General features: G+C 42.3%; 1 long non-coding RNA gene across 1 annotated transcript in view; it reads left to right on the forward strand.

Moving 5' to 3' along the window:
• Positions 1-8,022, forward strand: part of LOC109320369 — an 11,453-nt gene extending 3,431 nt beyond the window's left edge. Inside the window, exons 2-3 of the long non-coding RNA XR_002103786.1 lie at positions 3,230-3,232; positions 7,893-8,022. This is a non-coding gene — a long non-coding RNA (uncharacterized LOC109320369). The remainder of the gene's footprint in view (positions 1-3,229; positions 3,233-7,892) is intronic.
• Positions 8,023-8,305: the final 283 nt, after the last annotated feature.

Below are 8,305 nucleotides of genomic sequence, written 5' to 3' on the forward strand. Positions count from 1 at the left end.
GGGGTCTGGGGCCAGGTAAAGTCGAGGCCGCCTGAGCCCCAATCGTGAAAGGCCCAGTGGGGCGCAAGACTCAGAGAAGGGGGTCCAGGGCCAGGTAAGGCTGAGGCCGCCTGAGCCCCAATTGGGAGAAGCCCAGTGGGTGTAAGACCCAGGAAATGGGTCTGGGGCCAGGTAAGGCTGAGGCTGCCTGAGCCCCGATTCTGGGAAGCCTGAGTCAGGCGTAGGATCCAAGAAGGGGTCCAGGAGCCAGGCACAGCTACGGCCACCTGAGCCCCGACTGCGGGAATCACACGGCAACAGGCCTCAGTGCAGGCGAGAGCGTGTGAGCGCAGAGAGACAGGCAGTGGGGTACTGTCTGTATGGAAGAAGCCCCAGAAGGGAGGTGAGCCTATTGAGCAAAGCCCCAGAAGGGGGGCAATGCAAGCACAGGGGACAGGCCGTGTGGGCGACGGCCAGACTTACAGGTAGCCCTAAGGCTAGAGTGCACCGGGGCAACTGGACAGATCATTGACTAAGTTAAATCAAGGCACTGTGTCAAAGCAGATAGAAAAGGCAGCCTCCCTTAAACATTTAAACATCAAAGACGTGGCGGACGAGATCGGTGAGGGTGCATTGACACTGGCTTGACACGGTAGCCAGGGGGCACTAGGGGAGGTCACGGCACAGTCATACAGCTTTTTTACATACAACACAACACCTCCTCCTCTTCTCACCTGCCTGTCCTTCCTGCAGTTTATACCCATCCATGACAATGCTCTAAGAATGCAAATTCTCCCACCAAGTCTCTGTTATTCCAATCACATCACAGTAGCTTTAAAGTGCAAGGACTTCCAATTCTTCCAGCTTGTTTTCCAGGCTCTGTGCATTTGTGTACAGACACCTGAGGTGACTAGCCGATTGCCCTACTTTCTCAGGAAGGATGAGGCCTCCCCTGTTGCCCTCTCCTGTTTCTGCTTCCTCCACATCTCCCACTTCCCCATTTATCTCAGGGCTTTGGTCTCCATCCCCTAGCAAAGCTAGTTTAAAGCCCTCCTCACTAGGTTAGCGAGTCTCTCCACAAAGATGCTCTTCCCTCTCTTTGTCAAATAGATCCCAACTCTTCCTAGCTATCCTTCTTCTTGAAATAACATCAAAGTCAAAGAAGCCAAATCCCTGCTGGTAACATTACCTATACAGCCATGCATTGATCTACAGTATGCATCCGCTCCTTCCAGGGTCGTCTTTCCCCTTGACTGGAAGGATGGAGGGTACACCATCTGTGCCCCCATCCCCTTCACCCTTGCATCCATTATATACACAGTATATAATTAAATACTGTAGCAAGTTTTGCTAACTGAGGACAAGTCTCTCAGAAACCTGTGGAGGTAGGCTTTAAACTGTAATTTACACCCTTATTTTTCTAAATGTATACATTAAGCTATCACTAATTACTGCACATTTACATAATAGAAGGTATCGTAAACATAAAGTAGAATATAAGATTTAGAAATAGGCCCTCAAGTAATATGAGAGAATGACCTCAAAATATTACCTATATGACTTCTACTAGACTTGAAGAAAGTAGAAATATGCGAGAGCCATACTGAAAAAGAAAACTATTGAAAAGCATTGACTAGAAAATGACAACTTATGTTAAAAAAAAAAAAGATTTAAAAATCACTACAAATTCAGCTAACCCAGCAATTAAAGTCAGTAATATCTATCAAGGTTGTCAGAAGATGAAATCAAAAGGTAAGCCAAATACTTTCTAAAGGCTTACCATTTTCTCTTCCCCACACCCTAAATTTAAAAAACCTGATAAACAAACCTCCTTATTTGATTCAGAAAATCCATCTCTCCCCAGTTTTCACAAAAACACTTAATATCCATAAACCAAGTCAGAGATAGTAATATATATTAAAATTCCTACCTTGTTCAGGTCATACTTCTAAGTCTATAAAAGCCCTGGGTACATCTGTGAAACTCTTTGCTGCAACAATGATTCAGTTAAAAAGCTGATTATGTTAACAAAAATAAGTAGGTTGCAGAAGCCAGTTCCTCAGACACTTACATAAAAGGGTCTATCAAAGTGCTTGATATGTTAATTTTTAGGAAATTTGGCTGTTTCCAAGATGGACAAGCTTGCATCCTCTTCCTTATCCTATAGCAATGGACAAAAGGGAGGTGAGCTGATTTGGTCACTCCTAATTTGCTTATAAAGCATTCTGTGGTTACAAAGGGACAGGAATGTCTGCTAGGCAGATGCCAGCAGGAATAGAATGGTGACTGAATGCATCTTCAAAAGACACCAAAGTAAAATGTCTTCTGAAGAGGAACAACGCTGAATTGCACACCTGTGTTTGCTGAATCCATCACATCTGTGAAAACAAAAAGGAGGTATTTTAATATAAATGGAGAAAACAGGCAACAGCTGGAGCCAGAACTCATCCACAGGCCTACCAAAGTTAAGCTTGCCAATATCATTAGGGATATCCTCTGTTGGTATTTAAAGTAATGCAAGAGGGAACAGTGACAATGCTGACAATGGTAACATTGCCACCTGAATTCCTAGGATGTAAGTAATATAACCATTTTATTTGGGAGCAATTTTTATTATATATATTCTTATCTCTTATAAATTCAAGAGTTATTTAACTAACCATGTAAAAGGAGCAGTAACATCACTGAAAGAACAAGGCAGCTGAATGTGCTGTATTCTGTGTATACCAGACATTGAATATATCAAAGGTGGGAGTTGAGAGACGCGAAGTGATGCAACTTATTGGGCAGATTACAAACAGTTGGATCGTGTTGAGAGTCTGAGCTCTCACTGGTTTCTGGAAGTTGTCAGAAAGAGGTGCTGTCATTATGGGATACATGAAGGAGAAAAGTGTGATATGCCGGTGGGAAATTTAGTCATGAAAGCAGACTACTTAATTAGTAACTACTCAAAAAATAATAAGCATTGCTGGAGGATGATGAAAACTGTCTCTTTCCTCATCTGTTTATGTTTGGCATCTGCTCAGTTTATAGTATTCCTCCTCCTACTCCTTCAGAGTCTTCATGAACTCTATGGTGTGCTCAAAAAGCAGCAGGCAATTGTGACCCGATTCCTTCTCTTGCCTCTCTCAGGTTCCCTGGCTTACAAATGGATCAGGTTCCTTTCTCAACTCCCTCTACATGCTACCAAGATATCATCCTGCTTTCATTGCCTCTTGGAACTTGTTAAGATGATCTTTGTCTTACTCAGTGAGTTGGAAAGGCTCCTGTCTTCACATAGCAGCATGTGAACAAAGGATTGAAGTGTCACAGATTAGCAAGGTACACAATGCTGTGGACCAGATGCTCACTAAGTGCACATCTACAGACCTTCACTGAAGTCAAGAATCTAAAGCTTGCATGTTTCTTTACATGGCTTGAGGCTTTCATACAACTAACCAAATATTAGAAAACCTCATAAAATTGATGGAATAACTATATGCATGAACACTAAGCATCTTTAAAATTTTCTCAGAAGTCCATCTTAATGTTGGACTGCTATCTGGTACAGTCAGATGTAGAGTTCAAGTTACTTTACTTTACACTTTTTCTAGCTTCCTGAGCTTGTAAACAACACAAATGTCCCTTAGACATAATTGTAGCCGCTTACAAATTACCTCCATATTTGACCTGAGATGTTTCAATCTTTTCCTTGAGAGCTTCCACAATTTGGGTGGAGACTGGGCACAGAAATGAGGCAAAAGGTATTTGGGGGTCAAAGGGAGACAAATACAAATGTTCAACTTAGATGAAAGAGACACTAGAAGCAAATGCTGTTCTGTTACTTATATTGTTGTCATGTAGATTCATATATAACCCAAACTGACAAAACCTAAAGCCAGATAATATATGCATTTGTGAATACTCTTCAGTCATACAAGACTTTTTCCATTCAAACAAATTCAAAGATGCAGTGAAATACCTTTTTGTTGCAGTTGTTAATCTTTTTTTTATTCAAACCCATTTTGTTGTGTGCAAACCATCCTTCCTCTCTCTCTCTTACATATGCACATAAAAATTCACAAGCAAACAAAAATGCAACAATGGCAAAATAGTATTTGTCCTTGTCCTTCTAACAATGGAATTGAAATTCATGGGATTAGTTTTCTCTGAGCTCCCCCCAATCCAGGCAGCACCTCTGCAATGACAGAAGCATTCACCTCAATGCTGGCTCCAAGTATGGGGTTTGCTAAGCATATATACTCCCTAGTTGGGACAATCCTGACAGTTTATTATATTAAAGTAGCAAAATATTTATGCACTCTTTCAGGCCACGTACAGACATGCATTTTCTTCTAAAGGAGTTGCTCCTCTCCCAGTAAAAATCACAAATATACAGATATGGAGGATTTTTATCCCAAAGCAAAAATGGTTATTCCAAGGGAAAAATAACTGGGGAACATCCAGAGTTAAGCCACTCCTGGGAGAATTTCTCCTGGGAGAGCAAAACTTCTATATACTTGCCTTCTGAGAAAACCCACAGAACAGTCCTTCAGTATTCTAGCATGCTTTTGTCCCAGCCCCTCCCCACAACATAGCCAGGGAGACAGTGGATCTCTTCCTCTAGGCAAGCTGAGATCCCTTTCACAATCCCCTCATTGTGCTTCAGAGAGACTGTGTCAGCCAAGCAGGGCTGCCCTATGCACTGTCATCTGTCACCAAACAGACTGGGAGCTACAGAGTAGTCTGAGATGTGCACACAAGGGCTGCCTGGTTGTGCAGAAGCCCATTATCTGAACATGTGTTCAAGGGTCTCTGGGTAAGTTTTTCTACCTGGAAAACAAGACCAGAAGAATTCTCCATGATCATCTGAACGTGTGTACATAGCCTTACATTTAATCACAAATAATTCCATAAACTTCACTGGATTGAGACCATGACACATTAAAGCCAAATTTTTACTATACCAGTAGAAACCTCTTTAAACTGCCAATGCAGCAACACAAGCACAGAATAACTTCACAGGACCAAATCTTGTTTAACTGTCTGATCACAACATACTTTTCCAGACTAGTTAATTGTCTCTCAAAAGTATAAATAATACAGCATTATATCTCCATGGAGTATTACATATTTTAAAGATGCAAGCTTTTCCCTATGTAAGTAAAGTTATTATCCATATTTTCTCCCATTTTAATATAAGAATAAAAAATTTCAACCCTTGCCTTCAATAAGTTTATTACCTCTTTATTACAAAAGAGACACTGAGATAACAGTCAAGAAATCCATAAACTTCCTACCATTCAAGGATATGGGATATTTATCTCTTGAACCATTTAAAATTGCGGAAGATGCAGAATCTCATGCATGATTACAATGTTTTTGTCATAGCTAGAAACTTACATGGGGCTATAAAACATGACTGAGATTTTTAGCTGTTTGTTTTAAACAGGAGCAATGAAGTATCTATAACTTTATTGTTTTTTTGTTTGATTTGGAGGAAACTTTCACAGGCGGTAGCCTCTGTTAAGAACATGAAGCTATCAAGTTTCAAGAAGATCAGTGCAGGGGCTCGGAGGGAACTGCACCCCAAATTCCTGAAAGCAAAACTCATGTTGGGTGTATGTGTTAGACCACAGAGGGGTGAAAACTGCAGGGGTGGTAGCCCCTGATAAGGCCATAAAGCCTGCCAAGTTTCTCTAGAATCTTTTCTGAAGCAACTCGGAAGCTCCAAATCGATTCAGAAAGCCTAAAGCTTCCAGCAATTTGATTCAGATTCATAGATTCAGCCTCCAAATCATCTCTGAATCCGAATCATGATCCAAAGCTTTGTACAGCCCTACTAGAAAGGAGTGCAGTACTATGTAATGCTACACAACAGAGAAGGTTCTTGCAGTCCTTTACTATGTATCTGCACAGCAGTGCTCACTCTATCCATACAGAAACCAGATAGTTTAACTCAAAGATTTTTCTTTCCAGTAGTTCTGTAGCGAATTCTCACCCAAAGCAAACATTTGTAGAATGTCTATACTACATATGACAACTCAGAGTTAAATTAATTGACTGTCTAGTAGCTTAACTCAATAGCTCTATCATAAACACATGCCCTGGATGAACAGCCAACCTCAGAGCTTGTCTACATTCAGGTCCATTTAATTTTTGGGCTGCCTACCTGGATGTCACTAGTTTGACTAAAAGTGTAATTTAATATTAAGTTAAACCAAGTCATAAATGTTTAAAAAAATAAACATTAGGACTAAATACAATTTTTTTCAAAAATATTTTTCTATTCTCTTAAAAATTCTTCCTATATGTGACTACTCTTACACATACACCCCTTTTTGATTTACCCAAGTTGAATATACCTGACTTTGGTGTATCATATCTGATTATATCAGGTATACATGAAGAAAAGAAGAAAGGAAGACATCACAAGCCACTGTCTTGTCTTCCAGTGCAAGAAAAAATATTTTTCTATTATTACTCATTGTTCCTAAGCTTGTTCTCCACAACATAACAGAGTTTTCTTTTCTCTCTTCAATAAATGTGTTGCATTTCCTAATCATTTTGCTAGGCTTTGACAGTTTTCTTATTATAAAATCATTGACTTAAACAACTGCACCCCTCAGGAAGACTCCTAACCCACCTAAACTATAGTTATGGTCATGATGTCAGTTTGTAGGGAAATTAAAAAAAGAGAGCACCCCAAAAGAAGCAAAAACATTTTCATAAATCTAAATGCAACTGCAGCTGCACCAAAACCCCTGAGTGATTACTCCATGTGATACAAGCCTGACCGTCAAAGTTTCTTATATGCCCTGTAAGCTCAGCAGGACAGGAGCATATATTTTTATCTGTACAGTGGCCTTTGAGTTGTGCCATAAAAATATAAAAAGCTAATTACTGTACTTCTCAAGATTCATAGATTATAGAGTTGGAAGGGACCCAATGGATCATCTGAGAGCTGCTTGGAGAATACCTCATCTAGGTCATTATCCTGGTGAGGAGATCTGTAGTAGATCCCCACTACCAAATCCTTTTCCCCTGGCCCCCCCAGATCCTGACCCACAATGCCTCGGTATTCTCTTCTTCCACTCCTGCCTTGATGATGGAAGACATATACTTCTCCTTAACACAGAGCGCTATACCCCCACCTTTTCTCCCCACTCTGTCTTGTCTGTACGACCTGTATCCCTCAATCCCTACCACCCAGTCATGCGTAGAATCCCACCATGTTTCAGTTAAGCTGACTAGGGTCACACTGTGTGCTATCAAGTAGGAGTGTGAGTTCCTCCTGCTTGTTCCCCATACTTCTGGCATTTGTGTAAAGACATTTTAACCCCCCAGTGGGTGCTCTTGGTGTCCTTTTGCCTTAAGGGTATGTGTTCTCCTTAGTGCTTACCTGGTTAGGTCCGGTGCCTTGTTTGTGGCTTGCCAACCCTAGGTTCTCATCAAACACCGGTTCCCCATCCCCCGTCAAACCTAGTTTCAGGCTCTTTGAAGGAGATCAGCCAACCTGCGGGAGAACAGATGCTTACCTCTAGGAGAGAGATGAAGATCATCCCATCCTAGGAAGCCTTCTCCCTGGAAGTGCTGGTCATGGTTGTAGAATCCGAATCCCTCCTGAAGATGCCATCTCTGGAGCCACTGGTTGACTTCCCTGATGTGGGCATCCTTACGCCTTCGGCTGCTGCCAGCTGGAAGGATGGAAGAGAATACCACCTGTGCCCCTGACTCTGAGGCCAACCCCCAGCTCATGGAAGTCCTTCATGATGTGGTCAGGACTACTCCCAGCTGCATCATTAGTGCCCACATGGGCAAGGACCATGGGGTAGTAGTTGGAGGGCTTGATGAGTTTAGGAATCTTTGCAGTGATGTCACTGATCTTAGCTCCAGGCATGCAGGAGACCTCTCTCATCATGGGATCTGGTCAGCAGATCAGCCCTTCCATGCCTCTCAGAATTGAGTCACCCACCACAATAACTCGGCGTTTCTTCTTCTGCCTGGGCAGTGGTCCCCCAGTCTGCCCGGTGGTGGCTGCAGGGACCACCTCATCTGCATCCTTCTCTGCCAGAGAATATTCCTCCTCTTTCTCCTCCACCAAGGCTGCCAGGGCCCTCTGAAGATATGCAGTTCAGTCCCAACATACTAGAGGAGGGGTCGGCAATATTTTTGGGCAGAGTGCCAAAAACACCTGCAATTTCAACTTGTAAGATGTTGGTGTGCTAGGGCAGAAGATGGGGGAGCCACAAGGGGCCCGATCCCTGTTGTAGCCATGTAGCCCTGGCCCCTTCCCTGCTATCCACCCAGAAGCATGTGCTGAGCAAAATGCCTTCTAGTGCCACAT

Source organism: Crocodylus porosus, unplaced genomic scaffold, assembly GCF_001723895.1.
Source record: "Crocodylus porosus isolate Cpor-Errol unplaced genomic scaffold, CroPor_comp1, whole genome shotgun sequence".
NCBI lineage: Eukaryota > Metazoa > Chordata > Crocodylia > Crocodylidae > Crocodylus > Crocodylus porosus.